Here is a 23,622-nt window from a genome sequence, read left to right on the forward strand (position 1 = left end):
TCAAGATGAGTTTAGGAGAATCTGCCAATGGGTATTATTCATTCAAAAAATTACTCAGTGCCTATTGTGTGCCAGGTACACCATAGGCATGGCAGATACATGGAGACATGACACGGTGTCTGCTCTCACGGAGGTCTTGTGGGAAGCAGCCCCGTGATGAAGCGACCAAGTTCACAGGCACTTGCAGATCATAATGTTAATGTAAAATATACCAGGATAAGAGTGACTGACAGGCTCCTTGAGGCCATCTGGAGTAACCTTGGTAGATCAGGAATAATTTCTTGGAGGCAGTGAGAACGTAAGCTGCTGATGATACTGAATTATAATTTGCGCTATAAAAAAATCCTTCTGTGCTTTTGGATATGAGTATTTAGCTCTTAGCACTGGGTTTCCAAGTATGTCCTCCCTCTTCTCTACCTCACTGGTCTAACAATCCGTCCTTTCTGTTTCTGGCATTGCGTGCTTAACACCACGGAGCATCCAAAGCTCCCTTCTTGGAATCCGTGGTGATTTATTCAGGGCACCTCGCTTTAGCCCCTCCCTCTCTATCCCCAGGCCAAGCGGGAACAGTGTTGCCATCAGCGTTTGCCAAGAGCAATTGCCAGGAGTATTGTAGGAGGCAGGTTGTTAGGGGGGAGGTTTTGTGTAGTCCACCTAACTCTTTGGATGTTGACCAATTGTAGTTTAAATTACTCAGGGGCAAAAGAGGGAACTTTTGTCAGCAGTTTTGAATAGAGGGAAAGTGTCCTCTCTAGAGAAATGACCATGTAAAGCATGCTATTTTCCATTTTGGAGCTGGTCCTGGTAGCTGTGTGTATTTCCTCTTCCTAGCTGGGTGGATGACACGGCAGCACTCCTGCAAATTGGGTGAGCACAGGGACCCAGCCCTTTGGGTATAACTGAGTAACCGCAGTGCCATGCTGGCTACATACGCTCCCCTTGGAGCATGCATGATGCGTGCACAGTAGGAATTCACAAAAAAGTCTGCGGGTCTTTTGTGCCGCTGCTAAAGCAGGTTCTTAAGTATATTGCTGCTGGGAGGATCCAGTGAAACAATTGAAATGTGTTGGTTGGTTGGTATAGTGATATAGTCCATGGTAGTAGAGACTTTAGGTCTAGATTGTTTAGGTTCAAATTCTGGCTCTGTGTAACCTTGCTAAGTCAGTTAACCTCTTCATGTGTAAACATGTGGGGACAGTAATATTTAATTCTTACAGAAAATGATTCTGCCAATATGCATGGAGTACTTAAAACAGTACCTGACATGGAGAAGTCCTCAAGTGGTATCAGAAATCATTATACATTAACAACACTGAATCATATGGCAGCAAAGAGAACAATAGATAGAAGTAGGAATGATTAGGGTTTTTTTTTCATTTGTTTGTTAATTTTTTTAAATAAGTGTCTGCATAGCCAAGGATTGTCTTCTGGGTCATCGTATATGTAAATTGGGAAAAAGAAACACCTCTGATTCTGATCGCAGTTTCTTTATCCACTGCTGCCATTCAGTTTTTCACCTACACCCTCCCTACTTTGTATTCAAGGGAGCATTTTTTGTCCCCTCTGCACTACCTCATTTCTTTATCTCAGTCAGTAATCATATCAGTTAATTTAAATCAGCCTTGAGGTTTTGAAGTCCGGCAGTAGCCTGCGGTGGTTTTTTTTGAGTCTCAGCTGGGATGGGTTTTATAATAAAGCTTGTTTAGCAGAGTCGTGGTTTGTTTGCACTGTCCTTCCTGTTATTTATTTACTTATTCTGTTATTTCTTTGGAGTGCCTTGTCCTGCTGCTTGAACACTCCATGTTTTGTGAATTGCAGTTCTCCCTCTGTGTACAACATTGCTCTTTGTCCTTCTGTGTTTTCCTATTTCACCTGTTACCATTTGGAGGAAAAATTTCCTCTCAGGAACAAAATGAAAGGCTTGGAGTGAATTTAATTCGCTTTCTACATTGTCCTATTCTTATGTTCCCCCACGAGCAGTGAGCGAATCGTAAGTTCCAAGGACAGTTGCTGCATTGCATGCAGTATCTGCAGCTTTCAAAGAGGTAGAAAAGGGTAATTTTCATTTGGTAAAATTTCATTGTGGTTCTCATTTCTACAACAGTTCTTTAAAGCCACTAGGTGGGTTCTTTCCTGAGTGCTTGTTATATATGTGGGTTCTGAATCTATGAGAATGCTTTTAACATCAGCCTGTGTCATCACATAAATTGCCCACACTAAAAGGAACTTTTTATGACATCTTATTTTAGTCTCCGTTCAGGGGAGTCCAGGGAATATGCCCTTCGGTTGGTTTAAACATACCTCATGTCCAAGTTAGTAAGCCTTCCCTGAAATGCCCTTCCTGCAACATATATAAAAAGTCTGACTTAAAAGATGAAAAAGGGTGCTTAGTAAGGGGAAACCATTATGTAGGAGCTATTATGAAATTTTCAGCAAGGGGTCACTGTGGAGGTGCAATACAGTCTCATTCTTTCTCACATATGAAACTCACAATTTGTTCATCTACACATCTTCCCAGGGTTTTCAGATACTTTCCCCCTACATGGGAATATATTCTTTGGTGGCATGGGCTCCTTTGAGATGTACTTTGCCTATTGCATTTCCTTAATTTTATACCACTCTTATTGATCGGACAGCGTTCAGCACATTCATCTTATGTTGAATTCTTTTTGGTGCCTTTAATTTTTTTTCTTCCTTCCTGAAATTCTGAAGAATCTAGATATGGTTTCTGTGTTGTGAGATGTGGGTTGTTAACTTGGAAAGCGCTTTGTTTTGCTGTTCCATGTACCTCAGGAAACATTTATTAAGTGCCCATGAAGTAGCATGTTGAAGATGACCAAATACATAAGATGGGCCCCTCCCTTTTGAGGTTCAAAACGGTGTTGGCGATATCGGTCACAATATAATTTCTGTACATTGTGCTAAGTTAATGATAGACATGTGCATGGAGAGTGCTGTAAGAACAGAGAAAGGCACTCGGGTAGGCAAGCTGGCCAGCCAAGAAGGGCTCTCTGGACGATCTCAGTCTTCAGGGAAAGTAGGATTTAACTGGAAGAGGAGTGAACATGAGCCTAAGGCGCAGGCTGGAGCTCTCGCCCATGGAAACAATTTTACATGGTTGTGTTAAACAGCAGAGTGGATGTGGTCAGTTCTGCCATAAGGTGACATATGCATTCCTCAAAGTCACTATTGCAAAGCTGTGCAATGGAAAAACCACAAGGCTTATGAGAAAAGTGTGGGGGGAGAGTCAGGGGCAAAGCATTCAAAAACGTCCTAAGTGACATGTAATAAACATGATCGCACAGTTTTACACCTGTTAAGGAATATATAAATACTAGTAGCCCTGCGCACGAGTCTGTGCGTGAGTAGCTTGCTGCCACTTGCCTCAGCTGGCCACCCGCCCATCGCTGCTGGTAGCTCTCCGCTGCTCATAGCTCACTGCCCCGCCCTCCTGGAGCTCCCCCACCCCTCACACTCCCCCATCCCCCACCCAAAGCTTGCTGCCCTGCCCCCTCCTGAAGCTTTTTGCTGCCTGCTTGTAGTTTGCTGCTCCACCCTCCTGCAGATCCATGATCTGGTCGTTATGCGGTAGATCATTACACCTCAAGGCGTATCGGATAATTAGCATATTCCTCTCTTATTATATAGGATTACAGCAGATATGGTACATTGCTTTGAAAGAGATCCAAAGTTTGCCTGTGGAAGTTGGCAGAGAGGGCTGCGGATTGTGAATTCTTGTTAAGTGGTGGCAGGAGGATTATCTGAAATGGGAGTGAAAATTGTAATTCCAGATGTGAATGGGTATGGTGGGCGCCTAAGGGAGCTGGTAGCTAAAGGAGCTGGTAGGTGTTGACGTGTGTGTGTGTGTGTGGGGGGGGGGGTAGGGGCGGGGGGGGGAGGCTTGGTTCAGTGAGCGCCATTATCTTTTTTCACCTAGTCTTTCCCATAGATGAAGCTGCGTATAAGCAAATGCAAAATTCGGTTATGCTTAGATTGTTTCCTAATATAAACAATCATGTTGGAAGAAATCTGAGTTTCAAAACCAGTGCTGTAGCAAAATTAATCGTTGTAACAAGGGACATTTGAGAAGGTGGGAATTGTAGGGTGGTTTCCAGCAAAGGCTTCTAGTTCACCATCTCCATCTTTTTAATACTTTGCTCTTTAATAGGGTCATTGTGATTTCTTTAAACCTCTAGCAAGTCCATATGATCTTTCATGACCTCATTGGTTTTCCCATCAATTCTGTTCTCTTCAGGGCTCCTCCTTGCACCTCAGTGGGAGTTTTCGCCAGGGCCCTAATGCCTGTGTCTGACCCTTAGTGCTCCTGAGAGTTGCCGGCTTTGTGGTCTGTGGCCCGGCTTTTTCCTCCATCCTCTCCTGCAGGCATGGTCAGCATTACTACGGGAGCTGCGGGAACTCAGCCCTGTGCTACAGCCGTGACCAGGCGCTGCTTTACCTTGAGTGCCTGCCTCCCTTGCTGTGGTTTGCTTTCTGTGCCTATTGGTCACTCCTACACATACTAGTAATACGTTGCTGCTGCTATGATTAGATGTCATGCTGTTAGAAAATTTACCTTCAGGGGCCCACTGTTTGAATCTGTTTCGCAATTAAGGTGGACCCGAGAATGAGTTCTTTTAGATAATTTTCTCTCAGATGATGATCATTTAATCGCAATCAGTAGCTGCAAAACATTCCCCGAGTGTGTGGTGTAATGTTAGACATAACCTTACATAGTTTACCTGGAGGATCTCATTTCGTGCTCACAATGGTCCAAGGAAGTAGGTATTACCTTCATTTTACACATGAAGCAACGGCAAGTGAAATGACTTGTCCAGGGTCACTCAGATACTTAGTCAAGGTTACATGGTGGCCCGTCTCTAAGAATCTGAATAGTTTGATACAGAGCCTACGTTTTTAACCATTACTGCATAATTGAAATGGTTTTTCGCAGAAACTATTAGAGGCATCTTGAGCTTGTACTGGGAAGAAGTCATACCTCACTGTTCAGGACCGTGGTATTTAGATTGTTTATAAATCAGATCTACTAGCACCTACGTCTCCTCCCTTAGCTACACACATGTATCATTCCTCACGTTGCATGTTGGGCATTATTAATACTTTAATGGTGCTAGGATAGATGTCAGCTAAATTTTCCACCCACATTTTTGTTGTTGTTATCAGTTAAACTTGGCGGGTAAGTGGTAGCAGAGATGCTGAGAGGGAGAAACATGAACCCTTCCCTGTTACTGGCTAGAAAGCCCTTCTGTGAGTCAGAATGTGAAGTCCGAGTGGATATCCTGGGGCAGGGACATGTGTGCAACGTACCTATGAAAAATGTGCTCAAATATGAGACAGGAGAGCGCATGACTACAACTAAGTGAATTATTTGGTTCTGTGTCTATAAGCAAAATAGCAACAATGGGAACTGGAAATGAGGAAGTGCCAGCACCAGCGCATGGAAAGCTCAGGCTCTACCCCTTCGTGCCTGCTTCCGCCGGAGGCTCTTGGTGATGGGGCATTGCTACATGGACGGGGTGTTGTGGCGTGCTTGCTGTTACACAGCTATGTTTCTAACCAAATGTTTGGCCTCTGACAGCTAGCGGTGGATGAAATAGGATACCAAGCACAATGGGTTACCTGGATAGTTCGCAGTGCCTTCCACAGGTATTATTTTATTCATTACATTTCCGTCAGGGAAGGCAGGGGGGCTGTTATTCTCATTTCATAGGTGAGGAAATATTCTGAGAGGGTTAATTGACTTGCCCAGGGTCACACCCACTAAGCGATAAAACTGTGACTTGAAATACAGCCCTTGGTGTCCTAACCCAGGGCTTTTCCTGCTCTACTGTGTTTGTCCTAATGTCAGAGACTGAGTCACGTGCAGGCCGCAGCTGTTTCTTCAGACAACTGCTTCTGCAGCTTGTTTTCTTTATTAGTTGGCAGTCTTTTGATGCCTCTCATCATTTTCTGTGTGACCGAGGCCTGGGATCTGGGGACTTCACATTTCTGTCAAGAAGGCCCTCAACCTATTTTCTCTAGAGTTAGATGGATAGAAAGTGGCACGTCCTTCTAGGGAACCTTTGTTTGGAATTTGTCACCCAGTGTTCTTCCGTGGGGAAAGCGTCCTTTTCTATCTGAAATGGAGGGAGAGGTTTCACTTTTGGCTTCTCACAGAACAGAGGACTCAGACCATGGTTAAACTATGCTTGGCACTGGGTCTGCTTCAAGGGAGTCAAAACCTCTGGAACAGAGAAAACTCTTGTTTCTGCTTCGACCTGGTGGACTTTAGCGGTTGCTGGGAGTCTGATGGTGGAGTCTCATTCTGCAGATTCTCTATCATCCCAGTAACCAGTTTGCTGTCTGAGATCAAGGCACCTGTTTGTCCTCTTCATTGCTCTGGTCTCAGCTCGTACGAGGCACTCACATAATTGAGGGCTAAATGAAGGAACGTTGGTTTTTTTTTTCTTTTTCATGGAGCAATACTCTGATTCACTAGGAAGCTAGTATTGCACAAGGGTTAAAGTTACCAAGTGTACTGGTTAATAATGCGAATTTTGTAATCAAAGAAAACATAATAATTTCAAGAGAAACATCAAAAGTGCTTTATTCAAAGTAATGTCCATCGCTAGCTACACATTTCCCCCATCTTTCAGTAATTTGTGGATACCGTCCCAATAGAACTTCTCTTGTTTTGAGGCAAACCATTCAGAAACCCAATTTTCCACTTCTTTGTACGTTTTGAAGTGCTGCTCAGAAAGTGCGTGTGCCATCCATCAGAACAAGTGGTAATCTGAAGGAGCAAGGTCTGGTGAATACAGCGGGTGGGTTAATACTTCCCAGGCAAGATCTTTTAATGTGTCTTTTACTGATTTTGAAGTGTGTGATGGTGCATCATCATGAAGCAAAATTACTTTGCCGTGTCTTCTGGCCCATTCTGGTCGTTTCACAATCAAAGCGTGGTTCAAATTGATTATTTGTTGTTGGTAGTGATCAGTATTAACGGTTTCACCTGGTTTTAGAAGCTCATAATACACCACACCTTCCTGATCCCACCAAATGCAGAGCATTGTCTTCTTTCCGAACTGATTTGGCCTCGAAGTCGATGTTGATGGTTGACCTGGATCAACCCATGATTTTGTGCGTTTGGGATTCTCAAAATAAATCCATTTTTCATCTCCAATCACAGTTCGATGTAAAAAGACTTTCATGCCGTTGAAGCAACATTTTACTGAAGACTTGACGGTTTTCCATTTGTTTTTCGTTCAGTTGATGTGGCACTCATTTTCCTTCCTTTAAAATCTTTCCCATTGCTTGTAAATGATCGAAATTGTTTTCTGAGCAATGTTTAATCTTTCTGCAAGTTGTTTTTGACTTTGACATGCATCTTCATCAAATAATGCTTATAATTGTTGGTCTGCAAACTTTCTCGGTTGACCTGAACGTTCTTTGTCTTTCACATCAAAATCATCACTTTTAAAGCATTTAAACCAGCGTTCACAAGTATCTTGAGATGGAGCATGTTCACCATAAGCTTCCCGAAGTATACGATAACTTTCAGCAGCACTTTTCTTCAAAATAAAGTAATGAATTAAAACTTCCCGCAAATGCTCTTTTTTTGGCACAAAATTCAGCATTTTTAAGCGTAAAAATATCTATGATGTTAACACCTTCAGAAAATTTGACATATGAAGTTTTGAAGCTCGTTGTCAATACAACAAAATAGCATACATATCAAATCGCATATATATCAACATATGTGTAACTCCAACTATTGAAAAAAATCCGCATTACCTGTACACCTGGTAAATGCTGCAGTCAGATACAGCTAGGTTTGAGTTCTAAATCTGCTCTTTGTAATTATTGCCCTGTCTCTCTAAGCCTCAGTTTTCTTTATGTAAAATGAATAGTTTCCAATGACCACATGATATTGTGCATGTAACATATTTAGCATGTACAATATACAGATGATGTATTGTGGGAGTGTACACCTGAAAGCTGAATAATTTTATTAACCAATGTCACAGCAATAAATTCAATAAGAAAAGAATTTAGCACCTATTTGACTCACAGGAAACTTTCAATCTACACTAGTTGCTATCGTTGTCATTATTGTCATCCTGATTTATTTAGACTTCCATACGTTTTATAGGAATGGGAAAATCCCAAGGTTATAATGTCTTCTCTTGTTTCATCTCTAAATATGGATGTAGTTCTTAAGATTTTGGCACCTCTCCAGCCCATAACTCTTCATCTTATCAAATCGCTTTGCATATTTGGGTGCCACTGCACAGACTCATGCTTCTGTCCTTTGACCAGTGGGGATGAAGACTTGGACTTCAACTAGTTAGATCCTATTACACTTGTATCTACATTTGTCTTAACAAATTTATGGCGAGCTTTTTGGTGCCTGGTCAAAGACCCTTGTTTGGTTGTTCCCGCAATCATTTACCACATTTTACAGAAGTCTACACCAGAGTTTCTTAACCTCAGCACTGTTGGCATTTTGGGCTGGGTAGTTCTTTATTGTGGGTGGCTGGCCTGTGTGCTGTTAGGATGTTTAGCAGGATCCGCTAGGTTCTGGAAGCACTTTCCCCTCCCAGTTGTGACCACCCAGAATGTCTCCAGATGGTCCAAATGTCCCCTGGTTGAAAACCCCTGGTGTGAATCTTACTAGGTTTGTTTCTTGCTGGATACTACCTCCTCCAATCAATGACTAACTTTTCTCATTTCCTCTTTCCCTCTCATTGTCATTCACTCTCTCAGCTCACTGCTTTTTCCTCTGAGAACACCTGTTTGCTTAGGTTGAAGGAATTACTAAAGTGCTCTATGTGAGTGCAAAGGCTTAGACTCAACGCTATTACAAAAGTGCTCAATGATTATAAAAAATCCCAAGGACCACAGCGACCCCCAGGAAGTAAAAGTAGTAAGTGTGTTTGCTTCTGTTTAGCAAAGGAAATCCATCTTTGAAGGGAGGATATTGTTTTGTCAACGTTTGTCTTGCTTTCCACTTTTTCTTTTCTCTTGTGTTCGAATGCTCCCTTTCCAAAACTTTAAACTTACTCCTTATTTAACCACTATAACGCAAAATTTTACTGTTAGTCCTACTTTATAAGGAGTTCCATATGTGTTGGGTCTCAGCTAATTTTTAGGAGAGCAATATGATCAATCAATTGTTAAAAATTTTGATGTAAAGATTTAAAAAAATTTTCAATTACGGTTGACATGCAATACTGTATTAGTTTCAGGTGTACAACATAGTGATTAGACATTTATATAACTTACAAAGTAATCACCCTGAGAAGTACAATACTCATCTGACACCATACATAGTTATTACAATATTATAGATTATATTATCTAGGCTGTACTTTACATCCCCGTGATTCTTTTTATAACTAGCAATTGGTACATCTTAATCCCATCCCCATTTTCATCCATCCTTCCAAACCCCAAATGTGGTACATATATATGCAATGATCAATCAAATGTATTTACAATCGGAAATAATTCATAGGAGTCACTGTATTGCTCCTCATAGCATTTGTGTTTTGTTAAGAGTAAAACTTCCTAACTTAAAGAAATAAGTCTCATGGGTTGTACTATAATGAAATAAGAATTTTTAGCAGATGGGTGAGATAGTTTTAGACATAAGAGTCTTCCTTGCACTTCATAAGTCACATCTCCCAGACAACCACTTTTTCTATACAGTGACAACCAACATTTATTTCCAAGATATTTTAATTAGAGTGTTCCACCTTCTTGCCCTCCTGGTAGTTTCTTATAGTTTTCCCCTATTGGGAATAATAATTTCTTCTAATTACACTAATTTTATTATTATTGGTATTGATGTGATTTTTCCATATTCCTGGTCTGTGAGTGGACAGGGACATTGAGCAAAAGGACAAGATGTGCATTGAAGCAAACTACTAGAAGGCAGTCTAGGTTTAGACATTTTATGTAAATTCTGTGGGAGACTTTGTAAAGGATGGTGGGGTCGTTCCAGTTGTGGGAAAGAATTAATTGGTTCTGAAGATTTAAATAGTTTTAGAAGAGAAAAGGCAGCTGGAAAAAAATTTATATGTGGCAGAGATGAGAGCATTAAAAAGAAGAAGATTGGGGGAAGATTAGAGAGTCTGTAGAAAAACATTTGATGCATTGCATGTAAGAAGAGAGCTATGAGGATTTATTTATTAGCTGTAAAGAGAATATTGGCCTGCTCCCCTCCACGTCTAATACTCTGTTGTTACTAGATGACGTTCTTGAGAAGCTGAGAAAGCGGCGATGTTTGGTATTTCATACAAAAACTGCTCTAGGAGAACTCTCCTCTCTGGCATTACAGTGAACATCCTGTAACGGAAAGCACTGCAGAGGCATTTGATACTATGAGAGTATGAGAGTTGCTTTAGACAAAGACATGGGCACATTTCCTTTTCTTTCATGCTTGAGTAACTTCTGTGTTCATAGGCTTAAGACTCACAGGTGTCTGAGGTAACATTCAAAAGTGAATTTTTTCATTTAAAATATTTCGTAGGATTCATGGGGCTTCTTAGGTCTTTCTTTCTGGATGTTACAAAGTATCCTACAATAATGTAGCCGAATTCAGGACATCGGTGTTCTGTTTTATTATTTCCAGAATGAGTATGGGATTATCTTTAGGAACATGTCAACAGAGCCAATAGAGATGCAGTCAAAATAGGGCAATCGCAAATAGAACATACCGTTGAAAAACTGATTCTTCAACAAGCCTTTGTTAAGTGTCCACAATATGCGAGGCTTTTTGCTACTATGTGCTGGGGCTGTAAACAAGGAAACAAACAATCGAAAAACACAGCAGCAACCATTTCCAAATTATAGTTTGCCTTTTTCAGTTTGCAAAAACATGGTGATTAGCATGGAGCCAGGATGCAATACTAGAGACCCACAGGCTTGGAATACAAATGGCTTGTGAAGGTCCTTTGTTCCAGACATCGCTTCGCTTGGCTCAGCTGCGGAAGTTACTGCAGGTGGGAGGAGAGGCAGAAAATGGTACCTTCATGTGGGGGGAGTGGCCTAGAGTACGTTTGAATTCATTTTATGTTGTTCTGGATAGATTCCTGGAACACCCTGCCCCATTTAAGTTTTTCTGGAGGATTGATTCTGGGTTCCAGTTACATCATCTAGAGGTAGGGAAGTTCTTGGATCTTTTCTGTGTTTGGGATATGACAAAAAAAAACAGATGTAAATTCCAGGGCGGGCTCTGATTCCCCGGAGGGTCCTCTGACCTACAAGTGGTTTACCTGCGTGCTTTTGCTTTCGTGGATTCTTCAGGCTGAAGTCCACCGTCCTCAGCCACCGTCACTGAAGTTCTGGGGATCCTAAATGTCTCAAGGTTGAGAGATAGCCTCCGGACAGGAGGGCGAGAGGTAGACTATATGATGGTTTAATGCAATCAGTCCTTATTTTGGTATAGTAGACCCCCCCTTACTTGTGGGGGCTGGTACGTTTTAAGACCCCCAGTGGATGCTTGAAACTGCAGATAGTACTGAATTCTGTATATACTATGTTTTTTTTCCTATACATGTATACCTGTGATGAAGTTTAATTGATAAATCGTGCACAGTAAGAGGTTAATAATAATAAAATAGAACAATTATAACAACAGACTGTAATAAAAGTTATGTGAACGTGGCATTCTTAAGTAAAATAAGGTTTCCTTGAACAAATGCACTGCGATACCATTACTGTGGATCTGATTACCCAGAAGATGGTAAGTGACTAACAATTGGGGAGCTCACGTAGCCTGCATATGCTGGGCAAAAGGGTGATTCAAGTACCACATGGGGCAGAGGGGGGCGGGGAGAAATTTAATCATGCTTTTCATAACGGCACACAATTTTAAACTTATGAGTTGTTTATTTTTGTAATTTTCCATTTAATACCTTCAGACCATGGTTGAATGGATAACTGAAAACCATGGAAAATAAAACCATGGATGGGGGGGGGGGTGGCAACTATAGAAAAATGTCTAACTGGGGAAGAGATCGAGGTCCACCTCAGCCTGCAGTGCCTCCTTGGGGACTCTGTTTCCACATCTGTACAGTAAGGGAACTGGACTCGACAATTTCTAAAGCTGATCAAAGCAGAGATGTCTATAATTGTATGTCCTCTTACTAGTTCTCTTTTAAGTTTCTTTTTTTAAAAGAATAGGATTGGTTCTGAAGTCATCTCATATACCTGTAGTCGAGTGGATTTCGCTTATAAAATTCTTATTTCTTTACATTAAAGAAGGTAGCCTTTTTGGATGAGAGTGAGCAGCTCTCTTCTGAATAAGATGCCCCAATTAGTCCTACTTCAAAGGCTAAAATGGATTTTTCCGTTTACCTATAGCAGGGGTCCTCAAACTTTTTAAACAGGGGGCCAGTTCACTGTCCCTCAGACCGTTGGAGGGCCGGACTATAGTTTAAAAAAAAACTATGAACAAATTCCTATGCACACTGCACATATCTTATTTTGAAGTAAAAAAACAAAACGGCAAAAACACCTGCATGTGGCCCGTGGGCCGTAGTTTGAGGATGCCTGAATAGCATTGTAGAAGAACATCAGCAATGAAATAGGAAAAAAGAAATAGATTGATTATTATTGCTGCTGGAGCAAACACAGGGATAGGGCCTCAGTGCCTGGCTGCGTTGCTCACCATCTTGTCATTCCTGCCACAACTATAGAGAAAGCACAACCAAGCTAAGAAGTTACCCATTAGAGATACAACCTCCCAAGTTCGAGATACAATGGGTAACCTTCACTAGATACTATTTCTGTGTGGAAATAAAAGGGTAAAAATGGGGGGTCGTGTCCAACCTCAGAAAATGCAAGACTGGTTTGAGATGAAAACATCATGATGTTCAGGAAAAAAGAATGATTACGTATAAATGGTACATCCTGATTAAATTTGTCATCAGCTACAGTGTTTGCTTTACACCTACCTCTTTTACAGGAAAAAGAAAAGATAAGTGCACATTGCTGTTACCATCAAAGAAACAATCCAGATCTAAAAAAAATAGTTGAAATCTTTTTCTTGCATTATCTCTAAGCTGCCAGCGATGTAAATTATGATCACAGAACTTCTATTATGGTGGCAGTATTATCAGCAGGAAGAATGTAGCAGTGTTTTCAGATCCCAGGTGGAACATGTCTGACGGGCACGTACCTCCCAGATTTTGACTTATAAAGCAAGAACAGAACCACAGAGGGAGTAAGTGTTGCCCTACCTAATCTGTCATTTTGTTCAGTTACATATAATTGTGTAACTCCTTTCAGTAAAGTTTTCCCCATTCCTCGTATTTATCAAAATAAATGCAGTGCTATCATTTTTAGAAAGAAAATTCCAGAGTTTATTGTATTTAGAGAGGATCATGAATGATTTATTTACATTAAGTACAAGATTTTCCAGAAGAGTGATTTAAAATGTTTTAAAATTCTAGATTAGAAATGTGGGAATTTCTTATTGGGTTGAACACTCTTTAAAAAGTTACAATTATAGGACTCACAGGAACCAATTAAAATGAGGTCATTTACATTTATTCTCCTCGCTTCCTGGCAGTATAAACTTTACATATTATGATTTTTTATTCCTTTTTTTTAATATTTCCAATCAGAATTCCAGACAGTTATGGGTATTTAAATTTAGTAGTTCTCTCTGATTTAATGTAGTCTAAACCACTCCTGAAAGACGCATCTCTTATCCCCTGATTAAACTCAGTTTTACTTCTACCTTCTTCTGACTACTAAATTGGAAGTCGGGGTATTTAAACAGGAATGTAGCATATGTTAATCACGAATAATCCTCATATTTTTTTTTGCTGGAAACATCTGGAACATGACTAATGGTTTGGGAAATAGGTTCTATGAGTAAAAGTTAAGAGGAGTTGAAAATTATCTCCTGTGTAGATAAATAATGGTGGTTTAAATACAAAATTATGTTCATGAGGAACAGTTGCAAGTAGGACAGTAAATGTCATCCATTCTTCTAAATGCGAAAGAAGATCACATACCACAGTAGGATGAATTTTTGTGAGGAATGAAGATGACTTGTAGGAAGGGCCCGGAGAGACTGCATATTCTATAGTGCAGTAGAAAAGGGACAAATAGTTAACTATGAAGTACCAGCATTTGGGGCCCTCGACAAAATTATTTCCAAAGTCTATTGCAGTTTTTTTCACTTATCAGTGAAGTGTTAAATATGATCCCGTATTTTAAATGTTTATATCACTTGTATCTATTATTCTGCAAAGGTGAGATGAGGATCAGTTTTTTTTTAAAAAAACACACAAATCTGAAGTACATAGAATTGGTTATTTTAGAATATAAATTCCAGGAGTTAGAGACTCTTATGAGTTCTCTACTATGTATGTTGGAGGTATTCTGGCAAGAAGCAGACTACAATAAGTTATTAGTAGGTGGAGTCACTAATGTCATGTGATATGAAATATGTGACTAGGGAGTCATAATTTGATAGAGAGGAATTATGGGCTGAGAGAAGTCATTGGTTTAAACAATATTGGAAAGTGTGCTTTTTTTTTGTAATCAGACTTTCGATGCTGAAAATATGGTTCAAATTAGGGGCTCAAATTAAAATGTAGCAAGAGCAATGTGTGAGACAAATTATATATATTTTTGAGAAAGTGTTAAATATGTTGAGGTATGTCTAGATTCTGTGGCATTCTTTTTCTTTGTTTCTTTATTTCTTAGAAGAATATTTTATGATGCATTCTTTTACTCAATAAGCACCTCTTTGCTTCCTTTCCTCTGTGCTTCTGTCTCAGATTGATATAAAATAAAACATGTAGGGCTACACAATGCTGTCAGGCCCATAATGAAATCTAGCTTTATTTATGTGTGCTGAGAGGGTTTAGAATGGTCTGAGCTGCTAACTGTGGTGTTAAACATTTTTGACACCCTTCCTTCCTTAATCTTTTGAAAAGAGCTGATTTTTTTTTTTTTAATGTTCGTGCAAAAGAGCCCTTAGAGTAAAGGTAAGGAGTCATGTGGTTTGCTTATTACTGTGTAAACTATGCAATTGTTAGAGGAAGCAGCAACTGCAGAGTAAGGTCATGCTGAGCTGTTTTCATGCGTCGAGTGAAGTCCAAGAACTGCACAGCTTAGGAAGCTTATGGGAAACCTGGATCACGTGTATGGATTTCAGTGGTATAAATGCGCGATCAATGTATTATGGCAAAAATGAGATCATAGTATGAGAATGAGACCTGGATTACATCTCTTAGTTTGTATATCTAACACAAAATTATTTTGATTTAAAGGACTAGGCAATTTAATATTTCCTTTAAAAAATTACATTTATTGAGGTAACATTGATTAATAGGATCATATAGGTTTCAAGTGTACATTTTTATGATATAAGATCTTTATTGCACTGTGTGCCCACCACTCAAAGTCAAATAATTTTCCATCACCATATAATAGGTTCCCTATACCCTCCACCGTCCCATTCCCTTCCTCTGGCAACTACTACACTGCTGTTTGTATCTACGAGTTACAGTTTTATATCCCGCATATTAGTGAAATCATATAGTTCTTAGCTTTTTCTGACTTATTTAACTTAGCTTAATATTCTCAAGGTCCATCCATGTTGCCGAAAATGGCAGTATTTCTTCTTTTCTTATGTCTGAGTAGTATTCCATCGTGTATATGTACCACATCTTCTTTAGCCAGTTCTCTATCGAAGGACACTTTGGCTGTTTCCATGTTTCGGCCACCGTGGATAATGAAAGGTGCAGTGAATAAGGGTGCATATATCTTTGTGAATACATGTTTTCAAGTTTTTCGGGTAGGTACCCAGGGGAGGAATTGCTTATGATTAGAACAATGATCTTTTTTTAATGGGGCTTCATGACTGAAAATATCTGAACTGACTTTTCCCATGGGGAATAGTTACCTTGGTGTTATGTAATCATTGCCTTATGTTTGTATAGGGATGTTGTTAATTAACTATGTGGGAAGGCACCAAGGCACCTCACATTTAACAGGAGAACTCTCTACACTGGAAGAGCAAGTGAGGCCTAACAATGAGGAATATTAATGTCCAGGAAACGAGGAAGGTTGTGTAGAAATGTACTACTCAGATTAGTAAGACCTGCACAGATTTCTAACACCTGAGAGCTTGTTAGGAATGCAGAGTCTGAGGCACCACCTCTGCTTCAAAAATCACCTTTTAATAAGCCCAAGAGTTATAAACTGAATGGTGTGTCTCCCACAAAATTCGTATGTTGAAACCTAAGCCCCCATGTGATGGTATTTGGAGGTGGAGGATTTGGGAGGGGATTAGGTCATGAAGCTAGAGCTTTCATGATTGGGATTAATGCCCTTATAAAGGAGACCTCAGAATGTCCTCTCTACCCTCTGCCTTGGGAGGACACGGAGAAGAGACATCTGTCCATGAACCAGGAAGTAGGACCTCACCAGACACTGCATCTGCAGCTGCCTTGATCCTGGCCCTTGAGCCTTGAGAACTGTGAGAAATAAATGGCTGTTGTTTATATAAGCCATCTAGTCTAAGGGATTTTGTTATAGCAGCCTGCACCCTGATAAGGGGTCTTGAATCTGTGAATCTCAAGTAAATGAAGGGATTTAGGATCAAAGAAGGGTTTGTTGTTTTAGTGATGGGAGGGTGAGGTAAGGGAAAGATGGTTGGTGTTTTGAGCGATTGCCACAGTAAGTCACCATTTTTGCTTAGGCATTTGTCTTTATAGAGTTCATAGGATGACCTTGTTTATGGTGAGAGGTGAAACACACACTGGATGACTGTGGATCTGGAAGCTACTAATGCCAGAATAGATCAGAGACTTGGAAGTCAGCTGAGCCAAGCTTGGGGAAATAAATGTTGTTGGATGAAGGTGAGGCATCCTCCTGGGGGTGAAAAGCCAATCAAATCTTGCTCCCAAGAGAAAAGATATTTTATTGGAGGGATGCCAGAGGAGCCTGGTATAGCTATGTTCGTCTCCCGGGTCAGATGGTGAGTAGCGATTTCATGCAGGTGTGCTCTCCTGAGGCCAGTGACCTCGGACTTTGGGGGCAGGCCCACAGATGGAAACATTAATGAAATTAGTTAAAAACATGAGGTATTGTTAAATTGAGATATGAGAAGCAGTAAAATATACATTCTCTGCTGGAAGTAACAGGAAATTACCCATCACACACAGGTGGAGAAATGTCAATAATTATTTTTTGTTAATTTTTAAATTTTTTATTTAATTTTCATTAAAATTAAATTTTAAATTTCGATGTTGACTTTTGTTAATTTTACTTTAAAAAATGTACACATGGTAACATAAAAAGTTAGAGTATAAAGTTTTTAATTTAACTGTACTATAGCATAAAAATGTTTATCAGGCTGGACCTCTTTTTACACCCTCCCCCTAATTTTATCTCCCTTTCCCTCCCCTTCAAAACCATACTTGTGGCTTGGGATGTAGCTTTCCATATCTTAGGAGGAAAAAAAGAATCCTACCCATGCTAGCATTTAACTTTTCAGAAGAGAACAAAGCATTTTTTAGTAACAAATCTTCTGAATGAAAATTATATAGGGGGTTTTAAGACTATAATAAGGACCAAAAGACTAGACCTTTATGTGAACTACTAGCACTGTAAGCAGGAAATGATGAGATGGGTTACGGTATATTTTAGTGTGTGCCAATTATGCCAATGAGATCAGAGGTGTATGTAAAATATATTTAGTGTTTACATAGCACTTAAGCTGTGGCAGTCCTCATCCTACACTCTTGTGGTTTAGCTTGGCAGACCTGAGGTGGGACATAAGCCACAAAGTGCCACGGGCCTTAAGACATAATGAAGTCATGCATTACGGTAAAGGGTAGAAAGAGGGAAGATCAACATTTTCCAGTAGCCAAGCGCTGCACAGAGATGCTGCATATACATTTCACTCTTTCTGTATTTATATCCTGTTTAGACTCTGTAAAGATTGTCTGAATTTCTCCATCTATGAACTTATGGAACTAAGTGACTTGCCTTTGTTCATGTTCATGGCCTGTTCAGTGCTATATGGAACCCTCCAAAGCAGTAGTGTCTAGCTCTTCTTGGTGCACAGTGGGTGTTACATAATCAGGTTTTTGTTTTTTGTTGTTGTTGTTCACTGGTCTTTGTTGGGTCCTCATGGTGGAACTTGACATTGTAACTAGTGGGGAATTACTGAGGTCATTCAATTGACTGGAGAGGTGATTCTGGGCTGAGAGGTAAATGGGGAGGAGAGAGGAGACACTGTGGATAGACTGCATCCAGATGCAGGATGACACTAAGACCATGCACGTGGCCAGGCAACTGATGGCAACCCGCCTGATCCTCACTACTTGTGCTCCCAGGAGTAGAATATGACATCAGGAGATTCTGCATGAACAGGAGGCCTTTGGTCTAAGTTAATATTTCAGATTAGAAATTACCACCAGAGCGTAACCATCCCCGGTAAAAGAATGCTTTCTTTATATATGTTAATTTTTGTTTTGGTTTTATTACCTGTAAGTGCAATATGTGCAATAATATAAAAATAAATGGGAATGCTCATTTTTTTGGTTGCTTCCATTGTGTTTTCCATTCAGAATCATAATTATGTTTGTTTCTGGCATCTGCCTATATTAGAAAAGGTCTTGACATGAATCCCTTGTAGAAAATGGCTGCTTTTATCCATATTTATAAAATGTGAACGCTTATTGGTCTTTCTTAAGGGATGGTTTGGGGGGTATACTGGTAGAAATACCCATTCATTTGAGATATTTTCTTTCCTCTTGCTTGTTTCTTATTATTTTGGCTTCACTTGACCCAGTAATCTGTGCTCTGTGCATTTATGTATTATTCCTTCTGATTTGGGGGGTGTAGTCTGAGATAAATCTGCCACTGTATACATTTCTATGGTTTCAGGGAGGGAGCCTGGAAGCTCTCCTCTGAGTAATCCAGACAGTTTTCTATGGCTTCTTTCTATTTAAAAGCCACTAAGGCATTCCCTGATTTTTCTCCATTAAGAGGTTTCTGAATGGTCATAGGTAATTGAAAAGTAATCAAATTATTATTTAATATAGATTGTTAAGATTCACCTGAAGATATTGTTCTAGGAGGAAAAAAATGTCAGCATTACAATATGATATTCAGGTAACTAACATAAGATTATACTGTGTGTCAAATACTAAAGACATATGTTATATATTAAAATGTATAGGCTAAATTTATGTTAATACATGATAGATGTACAATTGCTTTGCATTAACGCCGCTGATTATTTTTGTGTTCACGTCCAGCCGCTGATTTAGAATCAGTTAATTAAATGCATTTTTGTTTTCCAGAGGCAGAGGGTTTTTCATGGAGAGGCAGCCTTTGTCTTTTGTAAGTGCATTCATGGAATGCATTTTAGAAATGGATTTTCTGTGGCAAGACTTTATCCCACACACTGTTGAAACTTTTATTAGTCAGGCCTTATCAAATTTCCATTGAGCACATTTCCCCCTCCATTTAAACACCAGCACATGGAGAGACTTTAAATCGCCTAGAAAACTTACATGTAGCTATTCGTGGAATCAAAATACTTCCTTTTAAACTTTTTATTTTGACTTAGTCATGAAAATTTTGTGGTAAAGAAGGATAACTGTTAGCAAGACAGTGTGGAATAATGGAACTAGAAGACACCAAAGCCCAGGAAAATGAGGAACAATTGAAATGTGGATTTATTTTTAAGTCCCAATTTTAAAAAATTGCCTTGACCTTAGCTCTTAATTCAATTATTATTCTGCCTAAGAGCCCTCGGTTTAATAATCAACTAGCAAGCCACGTCGGAGGAAACTTCACTGTGTAAATACAAAGAGATTGTTGCCTGTTTGGGTGCTGGTTTGTAAGCAGAGCTGAGGAGCTTGTGTGTGCATGTGTGTGTTTGCCTGAGCGTGTTGTGTGTGTGTTCAGGGTCTTTGCTCCTGTAGATGCTTTGTAAATTCTTTTGTTTTCATGTAATTCTTTCCCTTTGTCTGCAGTCAGTTGGATTCTCCTATGCACCAGTGCCCTAAGTGACAGCCACTGGCAGTAATGAGGCTGCACGCTCCCGTATAATTGAACCCTGTCGGCGCTGCCCATTAAGGCTGTGGTGTGTATGCCAGCTCATTAATCCAAAGCCCATTTCTTCTCCTCCGTCATTTCCCTTTTACATCATGGCACTGTTTCAGGTCCTGATTCCTCATTGTGCATGTGGAGAGTCAGGAAGGGAGAGTAATTGGAGTTGTTGCACCCGTCTTGAGGAGTAACCCTTTTAATGTAGGCGTGCTCACATCTGCAAACCAAGATCATTGTGTCATGACTGTGCATTGTCTGGGCTCCTTGGATAGTCCATTTGCACTCAGGATGTTTTTTTTGTGTGTGTGTGTGTGTGGATTCAGATCAAACATCTTAAACTCACACTGACCAATGATGTAAAGATATGTCTTTATGATTAAAAGCACGCAGGTGCATGCACACACACACACACAATTTGCTTTTATAATAAAACAAATTATAAATTGTGAAATCCCAATATAACATAAAACTGCAAGTAAGCGTCAATTTTCTCTCATGTACCAGCATAAAAATAATAGGTTTCTTTATTATTATACTCTTGGTTAATAAAAATTTTTGAGAAAAACTTCCCTCACTCAGATATTTTTAAGTGTTAGGATATTAACATTACAATAATAGCAGATTAATAACATAATACTTTCATCTTTTTTACTTTTTATACAGTACATTCAAATCTTATCATTGTTTTCATTATTGTGCTTTGCATATATAATCCTTTTGCATTTTCAAATTCTGTGATGCACAGGCAGAGACAACTTAATTATCCCTTACAAGGTAAAATGTTTCTAACATTTATATGTGTATCTCACCCTAACCAGTTTGGCTCAGTGGTAGAGCATCAGTGTTCGGACCCAAGGGTCCCGGGTTCGATTCTGGTCAAGGGCATGTACATTGGTTGCGGGCATATCCCCAGTAGGGGGTGTGCAGAAGGTAGCTGATCAATGTTTCTCTCTCATCTATGTTTCTAACTCTCTATCCCTCTCCCTTCCTCTCTGTAAAATATCAATAAAATATATTTAAAAAATATGTATCTCTGCTTGGAGTCCCTCTTTCATCTCATCATGCTAAATATACCTTCATTTTATACTTAAAAATGTAATTAATTTTTGAATAATTTTGAGTCTATAATCTAATTGAGACTTATCTTTCAATGTGCCTTCTACATAGGAATCAAAGAAAATATAGTTTGGGCCTTTAATATAGTAGGGAATTTAATTCAAGGTATTACCTAATTCAACGTAGAAATGTGAGAATGGTGCAGCCTATAGATAGTAGATAAAGGAAAGTGTTCGGGAAAGTAAATAGGAAAAGGTATTGACAAAAATATTTAAAAATTGAGATAAGTTCCTAGAAATTAACAGCCCTAAATGAGTCAAATTTGATAAAACTGTCACTTCCTTCTAGATATAACTTTGAAGTTTTGTTCAAAGTAATGAGGTTGGGAACACTTTTAAATCACTAAATGAATGGAAATTCTTGGTATTTGGTATTAAACTTATTATCTATAGAGATATTTTGTTAGGCAGGGTAACTTGGGTCTAAGTATTCTAGTATTCACTTTTGTAAAAATAAAAAACAACAAAACAAAAGAACAAAAGTAAAATTAGCAGGATAAAAAGGTAAATTGCAATTTCTTGTGAGTGAGATTGTGTTTTACTCATTGTTACTAATTTACTGTTTAGTTTAATGTCTGGACACAGTAAATTTTCAATCAGAATTTAGTCCATAGAAAGAAAATCCTGTTGTGGATAGAGACATTTGTCTGTTTTTGTCTCTGTAGTTCTCAGAATGTTGCCTGGAACAGAGGAATTGCTCAATAGATATTTATTGAATTCATTCATTCGTTAATTTTATAATACTGAGAAAAAGGTTGCTTTTAAAATAAGGATTTAATTCTAGTGTCTGGATGATACTTAGTGGAAAGCAAAGTAGAGGCTGTAGCAGAAAAATCATAGTAACATCCTCTTATTATCAAGAAAAACTGAAATCCAGGAATAATGTCTAAAGCAAGCCTTTAAACTTTCCTCAGCCAGCAGATCCTGTCATTGTTTCTCTTCTTATAAGCAGATGTCAAATTTATTTGTTTAAAACTCTTTACATTTTTCTAATAATTTTTAGTTATTTGTTTCACCAAATGTTGTCAGCTAAGATATTTTTTAAAAATGTCATAATAATGTAAAATCAAATTTTAGTCATTTAATCTTTATTAAAAGGCAGCTCAACCTATATTTTGATTTATTTTCTTTTTACTTTTAGAAAACACAGTTCAGAAATGGCTCTTTAAGGTTATGTAATTTGTTTGAGCTATATTAAAGTGGAATGTTTTTAGATTAGACCGACCAAGTTATCTTGTTTCCAGATAATGAGATCAGGAGATACTTGAGTTTTGAGTTTTGTATTTTTATTTTGTGTATGTGTTTGTGTGTGTGTAGGAGGTGGTGGTGAAGGGAAATTTGAACATGGAACATATTCCATGTTCCCTAGGAACACATGTCATATAGTCCTAAATAAATTAACCAAGAAACAAAAGTGCTTTTTAAAGCCTCTTTTTATCCTAAAAAGAAGTTAAGGTGGGTCTGGGAGTCATATGGACCCCACCCACTAATGTCTGTGCTCCCATTGATTTTGGTGTCATTAGCAATTTGACCCTTGATTATAACCACATGACTGAGATTTTTCACCAGATAGAGAAGTGATTCAATTTCTTAAAAGTAAAAAGCCCAATTATAGTGAAAGGAAAATAAACCTTATATTATATGTCTTGAAAAATGCTTTAAGAATTTATTGTGTAAGTTTTATACACTGTTTAAATAAAAACTCAGTATTTAATCTGTGGCGTTTTGAATATTTATGTGAAAGAGGACATTAGCAGATTATTTTACTGACATTCATTCTTCACATTTTCCCCCAAATTTTTGAAATCAGCCAGTATTGTACTTCCTGCAGATGTCACATTATACAAAGGCTTCACATAAATGGGTGTTTCAGTGTTCAATAGTAGAGCCGTTTCTTAAATTTCATGTATTCATAAGATAACTGCCTATGTAACCCTGGGAACCAGACAGTGTTCTCAAGGAGTTGGATGTATTCTCTCACAGTAGAAGCCACTGCTCTTGCAGAAAAGATAATTAGGCCTAAGAAACAACAAAAACAAACACAAAAACTTACCTTCCTCTCCCCTTTTCTTGCCTTTTATTTAGACCCAAGAAGATTAATACCACCAAGGTCTTACTGAATCACAGTTCCAAAGCTCCTCATAGACCGACCCTTAGACCTCCACATCAGCTAATAAGTTGTATTTTTAACAAAAATGTGACCTAGTCTTGGGTCTGTTAGAAAGACCTTATAAATCAGACTGTAATTGCTTGCCTGCCAGTTGGGGTGCGTTGGGGGCAAGCTAACTAATGTTAACTGTGCTGGAAGATGAGTGACATTAGGTGCAATGGATACCAATAAACAGACTTGAATAGATGGAAATTTGGGTATCATAATCTAAAGAGCTACCATGTCCATCATCTTGAAGCAGCT

At 39.0% G+C, this 23,622-nt stretch overlaps 1 protein-coding gene across 4 annotated transcripts in view; it reads left to right on the top strand.

Annotated features, from left to right (window-relative positions):
* Positions 1–23,622, top strand: part of NAV3 (neuron navigator 3) — an 837,665-nt gene that overhangs the window by 64,404 nt on the left and 749,639 nt on the right. The window lies entirely within an intron of this gene.

Source organism: Cnephaeus nilssonii, assembly GCF_951640355.1.
Source record: "Cnephaeus nilssonii genome assembly, chromosome: 6".
In the NCBI taxonomy this organism is placed as follows: Eukaryota; Metazoa; Chordata; class Mammalia; order Chiroptera; family Vespertilionidae; genus Cnephaeus; species Cnephaeus nilssonii.